The following is a 22114-nucleotide window of genomic DNA, read 5'->3' as shown; positions in this document are numbered from 1 at the left end:
AAAATTATACACTGGGTAGCCTAAAAACCAAAAGCAGTATAATTTGCAAGGAGAAGCCATACTGCAAGGGCCTTGAGAAACAACTGTTTAATTTATACAACGTGAAGTTCAAAATACTAATTGAAGTCTTGCAAAATAACTTTGGGATTCTACTACTTATTAATGTTAGTATATGGAAAAATCATTTTTCTTGGGCTTCTTGCCTGGTCAAATGGCCTGGGTAGAATTATTATACTCCACCCTCTCTGTTTCTGACTCAGAAATGAGGTCAGAAAATGAGAGAAAAAAAGAATGTGTACTTTAGGAGTATCAATCAAATCTTCCATTGCAAACTTTTAAAGATTTAGTCTTATGCCATATACTGCCAGGTTCACAACATTACCATTGATATTTTTTCTGATTTAAATAGCAGAGTCAACAATTTCATTTTAGCATTTGAATTAGAGTGATACAGAACAAACAGCTGAACACAGAACTTTATTACATGCTCAAAACTCTCTTTTTTTCCTCATTTAATGTGCAGTATTCTGACAGATAAGAAATATTCCCATATACAAGCACCACCAATTGAATTTTATTTTCCTTTTATGATATGTGAGCCTCACTGACTCTCTAAATCCAACAATAAATTAAATTATGGACAGTTAAATTTTCTACTTATTTACAAGTGAGAATATTACATTAATATTACAAGATCAGAGAATTATTTTTTTAAATGTAAATGAGATCTGATTTGAAACAGTGTTTGATAAAACCAGAATTTCTATTATTCTTGCCAAATGCAGGGTCAGTCTGACATTCTCAGTCCAAAATTTGGGAGATTGTCAAAAACTGTAGAGGTCAGAAATCTGCCAAGTCTGTATGTACTATGTTGTTTCATTGAAAACAATATGACTTTCACATCAATATGTAAGCATGATTTGGAAGACTAATCCCAAGGCTTATTGCCATAAAGCTACAAGGAACAGCACTGAATGCTGTCTCCATGGACTGTTGTACTGGGTTAATGTTGCAATACTCTCTGTATGATATATGTTGTATTTCTGATTCTCCTGTTGGATTGCAAAAGAAAAACCCATGTTACGGTGACCTTGGTAGCAATAAACTGTAAAATTTTGCAAATTCCATGGATTATTTCCAAAAGATTGAATAAATGCAACAGCTATTTCTGCTGGAAAATGCTAGTGCCCTTGGGTAACCACCGATCTGCATTTCCACTGGTGCTGATAGGATAAGAGCATGAGAATGCAGCTAAATCTGAGACATAGATGCTGGTTTGGCTTTAATACAACCTTTTATTTTTACTGTCTTACTGGGTACTTCTCTTCTTTCCCTACTCTCTTTTGTGTTCTCTTTGGAAGATTTTAAAGCTCTGTCATTTTTAAGAAAGGTACTGAGTTTCCTTTGGGCTTTTTTATATCATGGAGACTTCACTGGAATGAGTTTCAAAATAAACCACTACACAGCATCACAAAACATATCAGAATCCTGTTTATGCCAAGAAGATGTTTGGCACGTTGAGTTTGCTAGAATATAGTTTTGTGGGCTGTTACAAACACAGTAAAGGTGCTGTAGGTTTGGACAAGTGTAGTAGAGAGGTGACCTCTGTATGAATGGTCCAGTCCAGATGTTACAGGCTGCTGTGTCTCACAGAAGGCACCTCATCATATTTGAATCACTCTTAATCCAAAGCAGTTTAAGACAAATGCAAACAAGGTATTTGTTTAGGAAATAGATCAAAAATACACAAAAGTGTATAAAGGAATTCATAGACATAAAATAATTATATAGAGAGTATATATAGTATATAGAATATATAGAGTAAATCAGAACTTTACTTGCATCTTGGCTGATTCAGCTAAACAAATGATGCTTCTCAGCTGAGGACTTTGGTCCTCCTGCAGCCTGAGGTTTGTATAAAGTCATAGCTATATCTAAAACATTTTAAAAAGGGTGCAGATTTGTAGGCTTCTGCATGCGTGAATGTACAAAGCTTGATTCTGAAACCCCTCACACAGATTCCCAAGGATCCTACTCTACTTACAGATCAACAATAAATTGCTCAGTAGCAGGTGTATGTTAAGTGTACAAAAACTGTTCTGCTTTGTGCATCTTTTTCTGTCCACGTGCACTGCTGATGAGAGCACCCCCAAATAAATCATTACTTGAAGTTTTCCTTATATGCTATATCCAATTTTTTTAAATTTCCTTTCTAATTAACTAGACGGCAGGGACTTCCACACACATTTTGATGGACTGTCGTTATCTGAGGAAAGTGTAACTGTTTGTCACAGTGACTGTTTTCTTTGTGATGTAAAAGCTATGGTGCATTAAGGAATGCAGTAAGGAAAATTGTAAGGTACGCTATGGATTGCTACCATACCACAGAACCCTTCAGAGATGCAGCTGGCAGGACTGATGAGGACCCAAGGGCATGGGGTCATCCTGTGGCACAGCAAGAAGATCAGCTGTCTTTTTTGTTAATGTTTAGGTAAAAATAAGGATTACTTATAAAAAGGTTTCACTCTGAGGCTCAGCATTTTCCTGGACAGTAGGGAAGGGCCTTGTACCTCCTACTCAGTGAACAACTCATTAAAGAGAAAGACTAAGATGGAAGAAGCATCCATTTCTGTCTGGATACATGAAACTCTTCCAGCTGGCTGAAGGACTGCAGGCAGCTCCAAAGCAGGAAGCCATGACCAGTGTTTTAGGGAAGAAGGAACTGTCTCTCTTCTTGCTTGAATTAGATAGTATTAATTAAGGTGAAGGAGTGTGAGAGAGGACGATGACTGGAATCTGAATCTGGGTGAAATGGTCTATAGAAGAAAGCGGTGATTACCAATCTTGGACTCTTCTGAGCAGGCAGTCTTGAGAAAAAATGTCTAAATGTTTCAATGTCTAGTTCTTAGTGCATCTATACATGCCCAGTCTTCAAAACCACAATCCTGTATGATTCCAATCCTGCACAAACTAGGATGTCAATAGGTTTGTATGTGGGACTAATGAGTCAGATACATAGTTCCAGCTAGGCAAGTTTAATATAATATTGCACAAGCAACTGAGTTTGTCTCCCTTTGCAGTAAACAGAAAGCTAAAAATCATCAGAAGAGACCATTGGGTTTTGTAGCCTATGTTATATTCACAGCCAGTCAAGCTAAAGAAGGCAAACATTTGAGAGTGGCCAGTGTTATGACTGCATGTGCAAACTTCACAAACATTACAGGTACCAATTCAAGCCCAAAACATGAAACAGTCCTCTCTCAAAAACCTTTTCCACCTCCTCAAACCAAAAGTGAAACAGTGCCCCAGGCTTCATCCAGCCGAGAGGGAAATGAAGTCCATGGACGTGGGCTTCTTACTGAGATCGTTCGTGCACCAGCTCCATGGTGTTTTTATCAGCCGGCTGTTGGTAAGATCATCAGTCCCATAATGTCATAAGCCACAAGATTGGCACAAATAGCATGAGGTTATTATTTAATCATTTTTAAATATAAAATCAAGGGTTTAGTGGTTGTCTCTTTTTTCAGTTTACTCTGCCAGCTTCTGATATATGTGAGAAACTTACTTCATTACCGGCCAGCCATGCTTGAGATTTGTAGCAGCAGATAAGAAATGTGTGACTCTACTAAAATACCTGTGATGGGACAAGTTCCCTGGTAGGTACAAACAATGGACGTAGGGAAACGAGCTATAGGATATAAGTGATCTTTCAATGGTATAAATTTGTCCAGTTAGAGGAGTTACATCATTTTGAGTAGAACAGCCATGACACCAGGACTTTTGTTGCTCTAGGTAATGTAGACAGAGGTGATAAAATCAAAGCTTAGAGCCTTGTCTGGTGGTCAGGTTGTGATGCAAGCTCTGGATTTGGGACCTACAGGCTGTCTTTAATAATAAAACATTTATTATTTTTAATATATAACAGGTTTTAAAAACTACCAATATACACATATTCATGCTTAGGTACAGTATCTTACAGTATAATGTCAAGCATCTTTTGCACTAAAATATAGTAAATCTATATACCCCTTTCCAAACAAGCCATAGGTTATTAGTATTTTGAAAAGGAGCTGTCAGATCCATTGCATGTACTTTTTCTGAGTCAACCCGGTGGTAGGATAGGTTTGTGGAAGGAGATGGGGCACCCAGCTGCCCCTGGATTCAACCTCTACTTGTGAGAGAAGAGCAGTCCGCTCTGCAGCTCAAGTTTCAGTTAATGTTTTGTGTGATAAATATGGTCAAGCGTATGCAGAAGAAAATAGGCAAGTGTAACAGGGTAACTGTTTTTAAGCTGTCTCCAAAACCTGAAGCTGGATAGGAAAGTTTGTGAACTTCTATCACTGAATGAAAAGAATAATTCTTTTTAGCTGGATCATGTGGTAAATTTAGTCTCGGCTTCACTGAAATAATTGTTGAAATTAACCCTGACTTCAAAGGGGATTGTAACCTCTGTAGAAACAATTCAGTGCGACAGAGTGGCACAAAGAGTGGCGGAGCTAATCTCTGTTAATGTGCATAGTACAGCACTTGGTTGGAGTGATTTCTGTAAAAGACAGGTGTTGCAAACTGGCAGGGATAGAGGGTATCACATGGTAGTGTCCCGGCTTCCATTCCTTGCACTTCTTTCAGTGATAAACTTTCAGTTGTCCTGTCTGTGAAATCAACCTCAATAGGTAAGTCCCTAAGACTGTGAGACTTTCGTTCAAAATCAGGGTTGCAATGTATGTGGATATGTGCCTATGGAAGAGACGAAGAACTGTCAGTTGAAGAGCTGTGGCTGGAATTGGCAGTCTCTCCTCTGGTCTTCATGAGACTGTGTAACACAAGCAAGAATGTGTTCAAGCTAAATTTGCAAGAATTTAAGCCACACTGCTAGTGCAATTGTTGTCTTCTGTTAAAATGTCACACACACACATACACAAAAGCGGCACTTCAAAGGAAGTCAGGCCATGACTATGTGAGCCACTGCATGTATGTCCTTATCCAGAGAAGGAGGCACATACTCCCACTTGTTACCAGTGGCAACAAAGTTGTAACTGGTAACATAGCCTGCAGGTTCTTTGGTGCTTTGAATGGGATGGACAGCTTTTATCTCAGAAGAGATCTGAAGTCCAGTTCATCCCTGAGTCTGTTTTCTGACTGTCATCAGTTTCATTTCATGCTCATGTGGTCTGAGCTAGCTGTTCCTATAGGTGCTAATCTCTCACAGATGTAGTCTTTCAAGGTTGCAATTTGAAAAAGTTAGGTATACATCTGGCAACGTATGTTCAACAGCAGAACCAAGGTTCTCAGCTGCCTAAGCATGTTTTTCATCTGGAGAATGTAGAGAGGACGGTGTGCTTGGAGGAAAGTGATTCACAGAAATTCTGCTATTGCAGAGAATTGCTTGGAAATTTGGGGTACTTGTCCTCTACTCCAGACATATCCTGGAGTAGTCATTCCTTGTGATGAATTGCTTTGCTGTTTAATGGTCTTGAGGAACAGACAATGAATTCGTAACTTCGCGAATACATACCTTACAGGAGGATATATGTATGAAGTGACCCTCACTTCAAATTAAATAACAGTATGTCATCACTTAAAAATGTTTTCCATTAATATTGTTCGATTATCCAAAGCATTGGGGAGCAGGAACATTTGTTTAAAGCCTGTAATCAACAGTAAAGTATCATATACTGGAACATTACCAGCAAAATACTACACAACTTAATATGGAGCTTGTTTTTCTAAGTACCGTACATATTCTTGCCCTAGCTCCAGTGCATCAGTGCAGGCAAAGATGTAACTGAAGACACTTCGGTTTGGACAGGACCAGAAAAGAAAGACCACATGTTCATGTAACATGCCGAAAATGAAACTGTCTTAAACTGAAATCAATGAATAAACTTGGCATGATTTAGGTAAGGTAGAAAATCATGGAAAAATCACCAGAATTTCTGTAGGGAAGGATTATATTCCTTGTCTTTTTAAAATTATCTTTATTAAGAGTTGTTCTGCACACTGTTGTGAATTGTCACCAAATTGGGGTTTTAACTTCTTGCTATGTGTGTGGGTATTGCAGTGTATTGTTCTCTCGAACACAAGAGAAAGAAACGCAACTGACTGATAGTAGTGAAAACTTCAGTTTTGTTTTACCTTTCTGCACATATAAGAATAGTACTGTGAACAGACTCTGAGAAGAGACTCTAAAGATAATAAAGAGACTTTAAAATATGAATACTGCCATGTAAGGAACTGGGAGGCATACTTCTGTGACATGGCTTTGTCTCATTTCAGATGCATTTTCATTCTTTCTCAGTTATTTTCCTGTGCCTCAACTAATGTGATTGTTTAGTCCTCACTGTTTTAAGTTGGCACTATAGCTATGCAGCAGTAAGGATATTTTTCTTCGTCTACTAGATCCTGTATTCCTCTGTATGTTAAAGTTTCTACCTTTTTTCAGCTCTTAGCTTAACCTTCCCTTTTTGTGCTCTTGTTCACACACATTTCTGTTTTCAACACATCTCTGAAATGCCTTTCAAAAGCAGAGAGAGAAGAGAGCTGTAATATATTTTCAAATCTTTATGTTGAAAAGCGAAATGGAGGGACAGAAGGGGAATCTGTGAAAGAAAAAAAAAAAAAGGATGTATAACTGGATATTGAGGGGGAAGGTATAATAAAACCGAGACAGTAGAGACATCTAGGCAAAAAGCGACTGAGTAAATACAGCCATGAATGCTGTTTATAAATTCAGTTATTCATATAAACTGGCAAACATCTTATGTGGTTTAAGAGAGGACTGTTCTCTTTATCATGCAGCAATTTTAAACACAGACTTTGCAATCATATTATCTAGTGTTTTCCAGTGAACCTTAAACCAACATATCTAGTGGACCAAGAGCTCAGAAGTGTAATCATTCACTTGTCTGCTAGCTTGCAGTTGGATTCTGGTAGCAGGAAAATTAGAACAACAACTTTTCTTTTTTCCTTTTCTGTTTTGTCTTTGTTTTAACAAGCAAAGGTGGATGTTGCAGCTTAGAGCTGTGAAAGCTACACAGCTTGATTTGCAACCTTTGAACCAAAGTACTGTACAGTTCTGGCCTGAGTTTGTTTTTGCCATTTTTGGAAATTATCTTATTTTGTTACAAGAATGATTTAAGTTGCAAGTGCCATAAAAGTTCACCACAGTCCAGACCAACTGTACTGGGAGAAGGTTTGTTCCTTGGAAAGATCTTGTCAGCATTCAAAATTCTGTGCTTTGCGCTTTTTCTCCTTTATTCTTCTGCCATTCATGTGCATATGGGTGTGTGGGAGGCTGATGGTTTTTCCAAACCAGACCTAATAAAATAGGATTTTTTCTTCCTCCCCAGATAAGTAGCCAGCCTATTACAAAGATTTTTTTCAAGCATTTTTTAAGCTGAATGGACCCAAGCCACAGTTTAGCTTAGTGACCTTAGTGATCTGATGGAACAACAATGACATTTTCCTTCAAACTTAACTAACAAAGGAAGGAAGAAGACTGCACTTGTTCATGGTATTCCATTTTTTGGATAGGCAGGGTTGTTTTCTGTTGAATCTGACCTCCAAGGCAGAACTCCCTTTGGCTTTGGGCAGAGGACAAACACACATTAATGGAGAGAAGGGCAAACAGTCAGGATAATAACACTAATTATCAAGTACAAAATACATGTGAATTTCCAAGACAGCATCATCCCATTGAAAGTAAAATACCTTGCTGGATTTTAGCTCATATTTTCCCTCAAGCCTTTTCTAGCTGATATCTTTCTAAGTGTCTACAGTTGGGCTGATTGATAGCCGTTAGTCAAATCCAGTAACTGTATCAGTCTGTGGTTGGAGATGAATGGTAAGTGGGTGCCAGGCCATTCACTTGTGGTTTTCCTTCTAGTTTCCAGCTGTGCCAGACTTTCAGTCAGAGGAATAGATCTGTTGGTAAGGGAAACCGTTGATAAACCATAGAAACCAAAAACTGTCACTACCCATGGCAAAAAAACCAGAAGGGAACCTTGAGGCATGGGTAAGAAGACCCACAGAAATGGTGTTAGCTGACCAAGTTTAATTTAACTGTTAAGTTCAGGTGTGGGCTCATGTCAGGCCAGGCAGTGGCTGAGGGACCAGGACCAGGCGGCTCTGAGCTGGCAGCCAGCAGCTGCACACAGCTCAAGGCCAGCAGGAGCTCACAAGGAGCTCCCCTCCTGGAAAGCTTCCCATAGCTTCTTCATGTGCAGGTGGCACAGCATTAGTCTGAAATCCGCCTGAACACGTCATCCTTAAAAATATATACATTCCTTAGAGAGGTGATATTCCAGTCCGTGACAGTCTGAATTAGCCTGGCCAGAGGTCAGAGGAAAAGGCCTTGTGGCTAAGAGGAAGACCACAACTTGTCAGTCACTATGTAGATATTTGTAAGCCCTTGGTATTAACATTGTAGCATTTGTAATGGATATTTGGAAATGCAGCTGGCAGCAGAAGTGCCAGGGTTCAGAAGCTGCCGGCCAGTGGATGTGAAGGGGCACCACTTTGCTCCAGGTGTCCTCTGGAGCATCTCAAAGTCAAGTTCATTGCTGGGATAAGCCAGAGCAGCCTGAGGGCTGCTTTGATGGTATCCGCAGCTGCAGATGGCTTTCAGCAGTCACTCCACCAGCCAGCTAACAGGAGAGAAGCAGAGCAATGTTACCCATGCCTCTTCCTCACCAGCCCAGAGAGGGATAGCCAGCTGTATGCTGCCCAAAGACTTTCCTTTTGAAAGGGTCTCCTGGCTCTTTCACACAGCTTCCCTCTTCAGGAACTTGGCTGAGAGAGGCTTTGCTTTTTGCCTAGAGTTTGGCTGGGGGAAGGTCTGTGTACTTTTGTTTGACTCCTAATAGAACTAAACATTGTTTTTATTTACTTTTCTCTTTCATAAGCGAATGGCTACAAAAAGGTATTTAAACTCCAAGTGGGTGTACGGGATCCTTTCCTGGACACTGGTGCACTCTAGAGATGGGGGAGAAAGACTAGATGTTAACTGTGGCTCGTGTTGCTGAGCTCCCAAGTGTGGGGTTTTTTCCAAACTGACTGTCTAGTCAGAAATTTTTATCTGGGCAGCTTTACTGAGTTTTCTGTATTTGATTGTCCAGAACAGAAATCTAATAAAAAGCTACCATTGGTTAGTCATAAAACCAGTATGTAATAGTTCAGAAGTATATAGGACAAATCTGTCTTGCATTTTTTCAACAGCTTCGCACTAGCACTTCTCCATATGTAGGTGCTCAACAAAGTTGTTAGATGTCCTTTACATCTAAAAAAAATCATCAGTCTGCATGAGAGAAGTAGAAAGCGCACCTAAAGGAACAGACAACAGCAGGAGTTTAAAAACAGCTAAGGCCAGCAGAGCAAAACGTAACAGCTTTCAGAAATACTTGTACTGTGTACCAAGTAAATAATTGGATGGGAGAGGACAGCTCAAAAAGTCAAAGAGAAAGCAAGAGGAAGTTTGATATTTAGATTTCTGGAAAACCATTTCTGCAAGGGAACCGCAGTGCCCACAGGCACTCCCTGCCTTTGTGGAAAAGCTTACCTGTGCTGCAGGGTTCAGACCACTGCAGAGAACTTGCCAGGTACTCTGGGAATCTGTGTTTTGGCTGTAGTTGCAGATGTCGAAGACCTAGATAAAGTCCTGATTTGGGGAGGAAGGGAGGTGGCCACAGCCTTTCCTGCATTTATGTGCTGACTGCCACAGAGTAGCACACATGGTACCCACACGCAGCTGGAGCCACCTTTGCCATCAGTCCTCCGGGTCCTGGTGTTGGCTGTGCGCTGAAAAATAGAGAAGAGACATGGCAGGATACAGCTCATACTAGTTCCTGTCCCTTCTTCCTTTGAAGCCACAGTTCACCTTGTGATATGAATACATGTGTTGTTGCCTTGCTTCTAATTTTTGTTTGCAAAATGCCTGTGGCACTGCCATCACATTTGCTTGCATGCTCTGCTTGATCTGCTGACACGCTGGCCCTGTACAAATAAGTCCGTGTGAGACACAGCCACCATGGTATGCTGACTGTGCTAGTGACAGCCAGGATTTGACAAGTTGAGAGCTCTTGATGTCAGCATATGGCATGCCTGGCTGCCTTCTTATGCTGGCGGCGTGCTTCATTGTGTGGTCTATGAGGAAACAGCAGCCTGGCTATGCATGGTCAAACCATATGACTTCTTCCAGAAAGTCAAGCACAACGTGCTCTGCTTTCCTTTCATAGATGCACTGAACCCATACTGTCCGGAAGCAACTCTAAGACAGTCTCTGATGCAGTATTTCTTCTTTTAGTAAATGTTCTCCATCTTCATAACTTCTCTCCTAATGTATTCAGGCTTGTCAGTAATAAGTGCTTTTGGAATATAGATATTTGTCACACAAGAATTTCATCCAAGGCATTACTTCATTTCCACTCATTTAAAATTTCTACTGAGCTGGAGTAAATTGGCGTGAAGATTCAGTTACCATTGATTTTGAACGAGTCTGAATCAGTTACCTAAAGATAAATGACTCAATCAGCTATATCATCCAGAATTTTACCAACTATAGTGAATTATCAGACCATGTTTTATTAGATTATGTCCGTGAAACAGGTTTTATTATGTCACTACAGCATACACACTGTTCTATACAGTTGAATAATTTTTAAGTGCTGTTTATATCCAAATAATTGGAGTGCAAGCTTTCAGCATCTGAAGTATACATAGCAAGAGATTTTTCAGTCATGTTCCTATCTGTAGCTGTCAAATTAAGCCTGTTTGGCAGTGATGAATCATACTCTGCTGCTGTAAGACTGAAGATACTCAGTTATAACTAGATCTCATCATACCATTAACAACAAAAGAGTATATGTACGAAGTCAGAACTGTATGCTAGCTGGGCGTCCTACCCACCGAGGCACAGAAGCAGTCTTGCTTGCTTCTTTACTGCCTTGGAATCAGTTTCGCTTTTCTGGAAAGTAATTGCAAAAGGAGAGAGAGGTATTTCTCATCTCCTAGATCTTCCAAGAGTTTGATGGTGAGGGCACTTTGCCGGAAAGTGAGAGTGGAGTTTAAAGAGGGCCCAGACTTTTTGGTTAACTCCATTTTTGGCAAACAGTCCAGCCACAACTGTATGAAAAACAAGGCATTAAATGGCTTACCACAGAAAGAAGGTTTTACTTGGTTATTCACTTACTCCAGAAGAGGACTCTGTTTTCTTAATTCTAAGCAAATCAGGGTGGGTTTTTTTCAGAAATAACAGCCAACTCCATCTGTATCTTGGGGAACTCCTTGTAGTGAACAGAAAGGTGGTTAGCAACCTGGTGATGTGGAGACTGAAAAGTTCAAGAAGTGGGGTGGCTCATGGAGCTACAGGTACTCAGTTCTTCAGAGACTGAGGGTTTTTTTCCATTCTGTAAAGACAGAGTTGCGTGCTATTCGCATTAAAATAGTGTCAAACACCAACAGAGTTGTGCCACTGGCAACACAGAAGCAGGAGTGTCGCTCAGTAATGGCAAAGCAGAGATAACAGCATAAAACTTTTTCCAAAAGTAATTTGGGAAGCTTCAAAACACACAAATCTGCAGCAGAAAGTGTGTTAATGCTGCAGTTGTTTAGGTGTCATCTGGAATTTTTTTTTTTTTTTTTTTTTTACTCTTTAATATAATAAATTAACTTACTCTTTCTTTTGGTCAGGATTCAAGTGGGGAAAAAAAAAAAAAGATTTAATGTGAAATCACTAATGGCTGAACAGGATAAGTAACCAAAGAGCTCTCAATAGGTGAACTCTGATTACTATGCTCTGTCATGGGCCAGTGAATGTAAATCTTACGGATTCTCCAGCCTGAGTAACAGAGTGTATTGCACGAGACAAAGTATTGCTTAGGGCATAGTTATATCTAGTTTAACTGGCCTTTGAAAACTGTATCAATTTTCGTTCCATGGTGGCTACACGTACTTTCTACCTTAAATGCCTATCTCAAGTTTTTCTGCAGGTGTTTATTAATTCATTGTAAGCCTGAACAGCTGCTAAAAATTAAAGTATTTTCTCCACACCATCCTTCTAATCCACTTTCATGTCCTTTGACACTCAGACTGAGCAGCTGGAGGAAAAGGTTCAAGTTGAAATTTCACCTCTGATCACAAAACAGGTTACTGTTTAGTACCGAAATTTTTTCCTTGCCTTTCTTGTCTGAAGGGTTGTAATCCACTTTCACATATTTTTTTCTGACCAAGAGTGTTTTATTACAGCTGAAGGTGATGAGACATATTAGTTGCAGGGGGGCAGCAGTTCTTCTGATGTTTCAGGTTTATCTGAAAATGTAGAAAGGCTTAGTGCAACAGGTGTCATTAACACATAATATGGGAGCAACAGAAGTGATCGTAGATCAAAATGTACTCAGTACCACACAGGAGCAGCTCAAGCCCAGTTGGAGAGAAAACCCAAGGATTGTCTCAGCTTGTAATGTTTTCCCAGAGGACAAAAAAATTTCCCTTTTTCTTGGATTTTATTCTGTATTGAGAACTTTATGTTCTAGATTGTGTTGAATATTTTGAATCCTATGTTTCCCTTCAAATATGGAAATTTGACATCTATTAGAGCTCTCATCTGAAGTCTCAGAGAGTGCCCATGTGAAGCCTCTGTTACTTCATTATCACTTGGTCACTGTACTACTGCAAATGACAGAAAAGATTTTGACTTTCAGATTTTTTCCCCAATGCTTTTATAGCTGGGTATTTGCTTTTCTGCCTTACTAGCTGTAGAATTAAAAAAAAAAAAATAGTTAGACTCATAATTTAGTCAAAGAGATGTACTATTTTATGTGTAATTCATAATGATGCAACTAAAGCATCATTTATAACACTGTCCTTTCTCATTATTTTATATTACATATTTAGAGTATAAGCTTTTTTATGTATAGGGTATACTTTAGTCTATGAATATCCTTGCTTAGCATTATTGAGAAGTAAATAAAACCCTAGAAAACCTCCAAACATATACTTGGATGTTATGTGTAGTGTATGTGTTCCTTTTACATTAACTTGTTTCTCCTTTGATACAGACGAATCAGTGGTAGGTGCAAGTGAGTTTCCTTCAGGCAATAACTATGTCTGCACAGACTTTCAGCTGATGCAAGAGTGACAACACTGTTACACATTTGGTTAAAAAGAGTTTATTCCAAGAGAAATCAACTTAATGGCACAAAATCTTTTCCTTTAAAGCTTTACTGGGAAAGCAATCTAATTGAAAATATATTCAGCTTGTGGAACATGAATTGGATTTTAATTAGAGGGCCTCAGACTTGAAAAACTATTACATATCCCCTTGATTAAAACTAGTTCCAGCATTAGAGGCACTCTCAAAACACATTTTTAAAGGGTTTTTTTAGACCAGTAAATATGGGACATGTTAACTGATGAGCTGTCTCAGAGTCATCTTAGCATTGCAAGAAAAGTTGTGGAACTATAAAAAATTAATTCTTTATCTCTGAAAATTGTGATTTGAATATATTTTCACAATGAAATTTTATACAGGATAAAGGAGTATATGCTTCATGTAGAAGAATGCTTTTGGTTCATTGGTGTAATTGATAAAGACTAGGGACAGACTTAAACTCCTGTTGCTTACCATGAAGGTAGGTCTTTTGCTGTGATATAGATGTTTTAAAACCACTTCTTTAAAATACAGCATTAAAAAGCACCTTCACATTCTTGATTAAAATGTGTCGTTTTAGAGTGCCATCTGCCAAATTTTTAAGTGAGGATTAAATTATGTGTTACATGAAAGGAGTAGTGAAAAACAGCTCTGGCATGCTCTGGAAGGAGGTTTTAGATCTTTTCAAGGAAAATATGGGGGGAAATGGCAAATTTGTTCATAGGCACAAACACCTGGAGGTAAGGATTTAGCTGAGCTCAGTGCAGACACACACACACTGCCGGTGCACAGCATCCTGAACACTGATTTGCACCATTCCTTATGTGAGTGAACTGGAGAGGAAGGAGCCCTCTTGGCCCTGTCCTTCCACATAGGACAGCCTTCACCTAATCCATAGTTTAATTACTGCCTTCAAACCCTAAAACCAAGTTACACGAGAAGAGCAAAGAAGTGTGGTAGTTTTAAGAGAGTGCAAGTTTAGAAAGGAGATATGAAATAGGTTCATGAGAGAGAAAAGAATACAGAAAACTAAATGATCACAGGAAGAGCATGGCCGTATTGTATTTGTCATACCAGTAGTTCTTTCAGGATGCTATAAAAATGCAGAAGCCTGCAGTTTAGTTATATAACTAAACTTCAAACTGCCAACTGACAAGATAAATATAATTTAACTGTGTGCAGTGGTGGGGTGGATGTTTAACACACAAATGGTTAAACCATATTGCTGGTAGAACTGTCAGTACAAAAAGAGGAATGCTTCTTTTTCCACTCTGAGCAGAGAGCATACTTTTTTTTTCCTTTCCCTTTTTCCAAGGTCAGTTGTGTATGTATTTCCAGAACTTGCTTCAAATGTTGGGGCAGTTTTGTTGCTGTTATATCATGCTCCCTGAGCTGAGATAATGACTCTTAAAGTCTTGGTGAAATAAACTACAAATCTTCTGGAGAACCAAATGTCCGCAGATAAGAGAACTGTGACGTGTGTGCTGAGGGAATAAGTGAAGGACATTCAACCTATCAAGGCTCTTCCATTTCAAAAAGTAGTGCTAAATGATGAAAATTAAAGCATTTTTGACCAGGAACAGATGAGATATGCCCACATGAGAGCATATTCTGCTCAAAGATAATATCTGCATTTACCTTACTTTTTGGGAAATATATATATATATATAAAAATGTGTGTATCCTTCTGTTGAAGTACGTTTTTTTCTTATAAGAGGTTGTGAAACCAGATCTCACTTGGCTTGATCCTGGGATCATTGATGTCTGTGATAAAGCTCCCTTTTGCCCGTGGTGGGGGGCAAGGCCCATCATTCTGTTCCAAGGCCATCTGGGACCTTGAAACACAATGCTTACATAAAAGGTCTCAAGCAAATGTTAAGCATCCAGAAAAAGTTATTTCTTTGCCCAGTTCCTAAGGGAACTTTGACAATGCTTATATTTTCTCTCATTTATGTGCTTTCTCTTGCTTTTTGCTGTATTTTTAATCAACAACTGAATCTACACAGTAGACTGGCCATGCTTTGGTCATAAAGCTGTACACACAGTGCCTCTCTTTGGTTTCCCTTTTACTAGCGTTTCTCTTTCTATTATGCATGCAAATGGAACATGCATATCCATCTGCAAATTTCTTGTAATTTGTCCACTTTACAAGTCTGGCTTTTCCCAGGCTGCCAACCTGTATATTAAAAGCCCTCAGAAAGTCCCAACATCTCCACATAATACAATCATTTGTAGCAAAGCAGTGCAGACTTCCCATGATGAAAACCCACACAAGGAAACATTAATCTGATGAGCAATTTTAACCCCAAAGTGGATTGCCAAAACTAAGCCTAACTTTTTTAGTGTGTTCTTTCTCACTATTAATATTCTTTTCTACTTTACCTCCTCTTGCACACCAGTGGCTTGCAGCTTCCAGCCACATTTCTAGCAGCTTTGGGCCTGTACATGAACAGTGTCCTGTACCAGTTGGGTCTTTCCCTTGTTGGCTTGCATCTATACACAGCTTAGAAAGCTCCTTGCTTTCTCAGTTCAGGCAGAAATCCTGTACGTTTCCTAGAAAATAGACTGTATGTGCATTTGAGGGTCAGAATATTATCTTTAGTTTTAGAATTCATTTACTTCACTTTAAATAGCAACAGGGAGCAAATTCAACACACTACAGCACTGGAAGTTTGCCATAGTTTTTCAGAAACTTCCTGTTTTCTTTTATCCGTGTCTGTCTACTGGGTGACATGAGAAACTCCAGAGAAAATAATAATTATTGCAATTCTTTTGATCCATTAGACCTGATTCTAATAATAGTTTAATACTGACGTAGGTCAAATGATCTTAGAGATGTTATGTGTGATTGTGGTACTATCGTACTTGAAGAATGATAGATTTGGAGTAAAAAACCTGGGCTAAATTAAAGACTAAAATGAGAAACTCAAGATGGCTGATCTGTTTTCTGTCAGATTTTAGCTGAAGAGTATTTCCACAGTTGTAATATTTATCTAAGTAATCTTTCTTCTTCTATGTAGGAGAAGTTTCTTAAGATTGGAGCAATTTGTGATCAAGTATAATAAGCTCTACATGAAGTAACTTCTTCCTATGCTGTGTCTGGCACGCACCCACACAAAGACATTATTAAAGGGAGAGGGAGAAGTACAAAAAAAGTTACATTTAAAATGAGAACTCTGAATTGCACAACAGCTGAGGCAAGTCACTTGTGACTGGAAGTAGGTAACTGTCCAGAGCATGCAATGTTGTCAGCCGCAGCCTGCTGTCAGAGTAAAGTTTTATACTGTACAATATTCATTTTACCTATGAGAAAGGCCAACTATCTTCATCTTTAAACAGTGATACCTATTTTTTTCCTTTTATCTTGCCTTAGTTTCTCTTTTCATGTTTGCAGTGCAGACTTGTCCAGGGGATCTGTCAAAGAGAAACAGTGGTGGGAACAAGACTGAGGAATCAGCTCAGAAGTAGTCCCTCTGAATAAAGGTTTCCACAGGGCAGTCCAGATTGTATTATTTCTAGTCATCTTGTAATTCTAGTTTTAGGTCTTACTTGGTTTTAATTCTAAAAATGAAAATGTTTTCTTCATAACAACTAACTAAGAATCTGACAAAATTATTTGCCAGCTTTTCACATTTTGTATATGAAAAGAAAAAAACCCCATTGTTTAAATATATTTTTGACTATGTAGCTTGGCAGGTTTCCCATGGCATGATGCAGGGTTCCTTGGCAAATATTTCTTGGCTTTAGCTTTTTTGGTTTCTTCACCATCACCTTGTTGCTCTTATACACAGAGATATACAAACTTGGACCTAATTACTACAACCTTACCAACTTCCTTGTACCACTGCGATGAACTGCTGCTACATTCTTTCCCTTTACACTTTCCTTTCCACTATGTCAGATTATCATGGAGTTTCTCTTTCAACACCGCCCCCATCTTGTCTAATGCCTTCAAAGCAGCAGCTATCTGTTCTGAAGTTGCTGCTTTTCTTCCCAACACTTCTCTTTGCCATCTCTTCAACCAGACTAAGTCCCACATGCTCAAAAAGCAAGTTGTACCTTTCCCACCCACTCTTTTAATTTTTGGGGAATTTTTGTATGACTTCGTTGGATTGCCAATATACACACTTTTCACCAAGAATATTGTCAATAAGCAAGAGTAGTAACTTGTAAGAGTAATTTCCTTGTAATAACAAGAGAGGGATGGGATTCCCAACTGCTGTTGTTACCACTTTCAGCAAATTGGACTAGAAGAAAGAATCCAGATAGTTATTCTGGAACTTATTTGTTACATATCTGGAAAGATACAAGGCTTGTCTAGCCTCGGAGGCATTCATATTGGTAACTCTAGAATTGTCATGATAGCTCTGTAATATGTTTTGGTTAGAAAGAGAATTTATGGACTTTTTTTTCCTCTTCAGTACTTTTTTTTCTTCACATGACCTTTCTTCCATGTATCCATTTTACCTGTAGTTTAATAATTCAATGTCAGAAAATGAAAGAGAGTTTCTATTCAAAATGTCAACCGCTATCAAAAAACCTGCAGAAATCTTTTCCTGTGCCTCAATGCATGTGGTTTTATTAGACTATTTTTTCCTCTTCCGTCAGCACTGCAGTATAGACTAGTGCAGTGCTTATCAATATCTTTAATTCCAATCTTCTTGAAAATTCTGACTTATTTTATGAGAAGTTACAGACCTTCTTTGCTTTGTAGACCAAAGGCCAAAAGTAAAGTCTAGAAGTAATGTGTCCAGTTTACAGTTAAACCTCATGTATCTCCTGGGTGTCATTGCATTGTCATTGTATACAATACTTTTAGAATTGCTTTGGCATGTCTGTAGGGTTGCATCAGGGAGAATTTTTTCATGGAGACTTGCTTAGAAAATGTTTATATCTCAGTTTTTACTGAGTAGCACAGATATGAAACAGTGTCTATAAAATAAAGTACCCAACCTTTCAGACACCAATATCCAGTTCAGATAGATAGATAGAATATTCAGTGAAGGTGAAACTCAGCATGAAACGACATGAGCTGGGTATATTCCTCTGGGGGGAGGGACAAGAGAAAAGAGACTAAAGTTGGTGAATGGTGAACTCTAATTTGTTCAGCTACATATGAGAGCCTTTTGGCCAGAAGATTAGTGGTGCAAGTCCTTCTAAACTACAAGCAGATGGTAACTTCTTCAGAATTTGTGAGGTTTTACATTGCAACCTTATGTCATGATCTGTATTTTTACTTCTGTATTATCACAGAATGTTTGAGGTTGGAAGGGACCTCTGGAGATTATCTGGTCCAACCCTACCCCTGCTCAAGCAGTACCACCTAGAACTGGTTGCCCAGGACCATGTCTGGATGGTTTTTGAATATCTCCAAGGTGGGAGGCTCCACAACCTCTTTGGGCAACCTGTGCCGGTGCTCAGTTACCCTCACAGTAAAAAAATGTTTCCTTACATTCAGAGGGAACTTTCCATGTTTCCATTTGTGCCCATTGCCTCTTGTCCTGTCAGCAGGCACCACTGAAAGGAGCCCAGCTCTACCTTTTTTGCATTCAGGTATTTATATTAAGTTAATTAATATAATCTATTTTAAGAAGATGCCCGCTGAGCCTTCTCTTCTCTAGGGTAAATAGTCCCAACTCTGTCAGCCTTTCCTCACATGTCAGATGCTCCAGTCCCTTAATCATCTTCATTGCGCTTTGCTGGTGTGTCTCCAGTATGTCCATGTCTCTCTTGTACTGGGCAACTCAGACCTGGACCCAGAACTCCAGGTGTGGCCTCACCAGTGCTGTGCAGAGGGGATCACCTCCCTCAACCTGCTGGTAACACTGTTCCTCATGCAGCCCAGGAGTTATATGCATCTTTGTGTTGGACTGCCATAGAAAAAAGTTGATAGATTCATCTTGTGAAAATAGTCACAATGCAGATTCATATCAATTTAATTGTGCAGCTGCACATTTTGTTCCTCAGGAGCTAAGGTACATGCTTGCTGACTCAGTAGGAGTTTACTTGAGCAGGACTGGGTAGTAATATGATGTCTCCAGCTCATTTTCATATCTGTAGGCTAAGGACATTCTGGTCCTGTATTAGGCATGAAAGGGGTCTTCCTCCATTCAGTGGGCACCATCCCAGAGGCAGTGGATAATGGTCTCACTCTGAGGCCTGGAGAAGGAGTGGTGAAACAAGATGGACACCTGTAGATTCCCTGTAACATTCCCCTCCTTCCCTCTCCCTAAAAAATCAAAGAGGCGACAACCAACAAAAATAGGAATTTATGGAGACACAACAACATCTGAGGCTTCTTGAACAAATAGGGAAACTAAATGCCTTGGGTGCACTGTAAGTCTTTTCATCCCATTTTCTTCCCTACTCAAGTGTGTGTTTTGTAACAGCAATGGTTTTGGAGCCCTCAGACCATGGATTGTGTAGCAAGCAAATTCAGGGAAGATTGAGATGATCCAGGAACCACACAAAAGGCAAGCGTATCCCTATGGATAGACCTTTTCCCTATTGGAATATCCCTTTTTCCTGAGACACACGTACACACAGATTTTAGGAGTTCTTTGAAGTCAGAGGACAGACTCCTGTCTTCTGCAACAGAAGACAAACCCAGCTCCCTGCCTTTCCTGAGGAAAACAGAAGGAATTATACAAAATCAGACTTTCAGAATTTAACCAGTCTGACCCAGAATATCATCACAGAGAGGAGAACATATTCCTAAGTAAGGACTTCTGGATTGAGCTTGCATAAATAAACCTCAGGGAGTGAGTGGGGGAACAAGTCAAGTAAAAGATACCAAGAACAAAGGTGAAATTTTACGTTTCTGTGACTGCTGAGTATGCTCCCAGTTCAGTAGTATTGGGATACCTGATGTCCACCTTTGAGAACAGAATTAAAAAAAAATTGGCTTGAGGTGAAAGTTTCTAGTGCACTGGACTTGCAGTGCTGACAAGATATTACTAAAGAGTAAATAGTGCCAAAATGTGAGACAAGATCTTCATACAGCTGCTGATTAAGTGGATCTACTTCCCCAATCATCCGTCCAATATTCCAATTGAACCTCCAGCCAAAATTCATGAGGCAAATTTCATTACATTAGTGGTGCCTAACCTGGAGTTGGCATTGTGTTGTAGTCATGATGGTGGGATGGATAGGAGGCTGAAAGATGAATTAATAACACTTCATTATGATGTAATATCAAAGTATGTTGGAAGTTCACCTTGTGTTATATAATTATATATTCAAAAGAATTTAAATTCTTGTTTCAGCTTAGTGAATCTGAGACAGCAGCAATGATGGGAAAAACCTCCCTTAAAAATCCCAAGAATCATACTTGTTTTGGCATGACACTGCCTAAGGTGATTTGTGAACAAGGCTGACTTTGCCAAGCTTCCACATTAACACAAGGTTCAGCATACATTTTAAAACATTAAATCAGCTTTCCATTTGCATGGATAGTATTCTTTGATTGTGTAGATTTTGTTAGTTTGAAGGGCACAATAATCTAATGCTGGAGCCAAAATTAAATGCTCCGAGTAACCGTATGTTAATAATGTTAAACAGCCATTCAAATAAATGTCAGACTTTGTCATATTGTCTGACTTTGGAAGGTATGGACTGTGTCTGCTGCCACAAACAATACTAGCATTTTAGCTACTGACCATTTTGAAAATAAGGCCCAAAACTTACAGCAGAAGTAGATGCTCCTCTCTGAGTGAAGTTAAGCTCTGGGTTTTTTTGTAGAAGCCAGTAATGCTGGCTTAAAAAAATACAAAAACCTCTAAGTATGAGTTGAAACAGTCTTGTCAAAGAGGCTGCAATTAGTAAATGTCTTGTATGTCTGGGAAGCAGTGCATACCATTATTTATGATTTATTCAGAATCAAAGTAAATAAAGCCCTTTATGGACAAGTAACAGGCTACCGCATTTTACCTCATCAGTTTCAATCTGATGTTCTATAGTCTCAAATCAGAGTTGATGAAATCATTCTCTCAATGCCCCTGCACAGTGTGAGCTGATTCAACATGACCTGAATGGCAGCAAACATGAAGGAGACAAAATGCATGTTTAGTTCATCAAAGATAGTCAGCATATCTTCCAGTTATTGCTGTATTCTTTTTCTTGGTGGCACAGATTTCTGCAGAGATTCTTATGTCTAACTGAGAAATATCACAGTGCCCTGAGTCTACTTACTGTATTTGGTGTGGACCTGCAACAGTGACATGAAGCTCTGTTGTTTGTATGAGACTGCCAAGATGTAAAGCAGCATTTCTCAGAATTAAATCGTGGTTAGTGAAAGGAGATCCAGATCCTATACCTGCTCCTGTGTATGGGCAATGAGAAGGGAAAGACTATAGCTGAGTACTCCTTGTTCTCCAAGTATAGATGGGAGAGGTCTTCTACGAAGAGCAACAGTGAAATGATGTCTTTGGCTATCACTGTTGTTAAGGACCTGTATCAGATGGAAGAAAAGGAGTATGCAGAGAGAAGCAGAACTGACATTTCTTCATAACCAACAGCTACCAATGAAAACATGGGAATATGCATTGTCAAGTCACCAGGTCTCAGTTGAACAGTTCTGGAAAATGTAACCATAAGTTTACAGCATGCACTATACTCCCAAGAGCTGTGGTGCAGGTGAGAGGGGCAGCCTGGCTATTGGTCAAACGAAGTTAGTATCTCAGTTTGCAATATGTCTGAATTGCATTTCTTGGAGCAATTTACCATTTGTTGAACCAAAATGCTGCGCAACATCTGGGGCCTGATCTTCACAGGTGCCCTCATTCTTGGCTGGATCCTTAATGATCCATCAGTAATCTGTTGGAATGCCTTGGGAGTTTAAACACAAAATTGCACTTTTGATCACACCTTACTGAATTCAACACAAAGATGTCAATACAGCTATACAGCCATACACATTTGAATTTCATATTTTACTTAGGCACTATGGGGTGATAGCATTTTATAAATGAT

The 22114-nt window shown here is 39.2% G+C and overlaps 1 protein-coding gene across 4 annotated transcripts in view; it reads left to right on the top strand.

Annotated features, from left to right (window-relative positions):
* Positions 1–22114, top strand: part of CDK6 (cyclin dependent kinase 6) — a 147399-nt gene that overhangs the window by 105161 nt on the left and 20124 nt on the right. The window lies entirely within an intron of this gene.

This window comes from Falco rusticolus, chromosome 4 (assembly GCF_015220075.1).
Source record: "Falco rusticolus isolate bFalRus1 chromosome 4, bFalRus1.pri, whole genome shotgun sequence".
NCBI lineage: Eukaryota > Metazoa > Chordata > Aves > Falconiformes > Falconidae > Falco > Falco rusticolus.
The sequence above is the reverse complement of the archived record's forward strand: the minus strand, read 5'-3'. Positions and strand labels throughout refer to the sequence as shown.